Below are 1829 nucleotides of genomic sequence, written 5' to 3'. Positions count from 1 at the left end.
TTAAAGGTTGTAGGACTAGATGAAGTAATGTCAACACTGAATCCTAAAAAATAAGATGATTTTCAGGTAAAGGAAGAAAGAGGGTAGGAAAGGCTGTAACCAGCAATATAATGGAAATCTGGTAGAGTTCCTGGTATATTCACCTCTTTCAGGTCTGTTACTAATTCTCCCCTCCCTGTATATGTTCTTTCTGTAATCCCAATTATAAGCAGTAAGGTGCTACTTATCAGAACTATGGAAAATCCTATTTGTTCCTATTGACCATATTCAAAACAAGGCAAGAAAAACTCTTCATATTTACATTCAATGCATATCTCTCTTTTGCCATAATATTACTATTGCCTGCAAAAGTGAAATATATGTTTAAATCTAGGGGCTTTTCATGCACAAAGCCGAGTGGTTTTGAATATACTTTAGGTGGTTCTTCATTTCTCCCCCATCCCACCCTTGGCAATCACTGATTTTCTCTTACTACCCTGTAGTTTTGGGGGCTTCCCAGGTCACACTGGTGGTAAAGAACCTGCCTCTCAATATAGGGGGCATAAGAGATATGGGTTCAGTCCCTGGGTTAGGAAATCCCCTGGAGAAGGGATAGGTTACCCACTCCAGTATTCTTGCTGAGAGAATCCCCATGGACAGAGGAGCCTGGTGAGCTATAGTTCATGGGGTCATAAAGAGTTGGACACAACTGAAGCAACTTAACACACGCTAGGTGGTTCTTTAAAGATGAATGGGACTTTCAGTCATTTGTTTAAATTTGTTTAAAGGTTATAGAAAGTAAATGGGCCTTCAGTGTGGTCTCTAGGTCACATAATCACATAATTTTGCAGTCTCTGGTTTTAAACAAGGATGATTTCTGATTGATAGCACAGGAGCGAGCACAAGAGCAAATTACTTCAGATACTGCTGGCCTTCCCTCCAAAATACTCTTAAAAATAGATGTTCAAGTCTGTTGCATTCTATCAAATGTTTAAACAACAATTAACATGAATTTTGTATTAGGTTTTGTGGTGAAATAAATGTTACTTATTTTACAGTGTGCCCGCGCTGTCCATGGAGAGAGGTTGAGACTGCGGAGCTCCGGCCCTAGACAGTGGGGCACAGAATGGCGAGGATGTCAGCTTCCTTCGTCTGGGCCAGGGTCCCAACTGTGAGCAAGAGGAAGTAGCAGCCACCCCCACCGCTGGGCCGCCCTCACCCTGACACCTTCAGCCGTAAAGAAGATAAAATGACTTCTTAAAGATAAGCCTGAACATGTTGATGTCTGAATCAGGGGTTGTAATGGCCTTTCCTACACTTTAAATATACAAAGATAAAAGGAGACTCTGATGAAGAAGTTATTCAAGATGGCGTCAGAGTGTTCATTGAGAAGAAAGCACAGCTAACAAACTGTTAAAAACAGAAATAGACTATGTTGAAGACAAATTATCCAGTGACTTTGTGTTCAGTAACCCACATATCAAAGGAACTTGTTGCTATGGAGAAAGCTTTAACATTTGATTCCTCAGAACTACTTGGACTGCAGGCCCCAGGAGAGCCGTGGAAGCTCTAAGGCTTATTGAAGAAATCATGTGGCTGTCATGTGGTTAAGGTGTGTAATGTATGGCTGCCTTACAAGGAGAATAAAGTGATGCATTTGAGAATGAAGCCAGTATGTTAGATTCCAGAAGAACTGATACTTTTGTTCTTAATATGGGACAGAAAATGAGAATCCATTTTGGGTAATCTTTCTGATCTGTAAAGAAAAAGCTAAATTCTCCTTTCTGCATCCTTTCTGTTAGAACTAGTTCCATGGCAATTGCTTTAATGGGAGGATTTCAGAAAATATA

The 1829-nt window shown here is 40.3% G+C and overlaps 1 pseudogene; it reads left to right on the top strand.

The window, feature by feature from the left end:
* Window positions 1–1114: 1114 nt before the first annotated feature.
* Window positions 1115–1515, top strand: LOC133239652 (iron-sulfur cluster assembly 1 homolog, mitochondrial-like; annotated as a pseudogene).
* The last annotated feature ends 314 nt before the right edge of the window (window positions 1516–1829 follow it).

Source organism: Bos javanicus, chromosome 26 (assembly GCF_032452875.1).
Source record: "Bos javanicus breed banteng chromosome 26, ARS-OSU_banteng_1.0, whole genome shotgun sequence".
NCBI classification, from domain to species: domain Eukaryota; kingdom Metazoa; phylum Chordata; class Mammalia; order Artiodactyla; family Bovidae; genus Bos; species Bos javanicus.
This window is presented reverse-complemented; position numbering and strand designations above follow the sequence as displayed.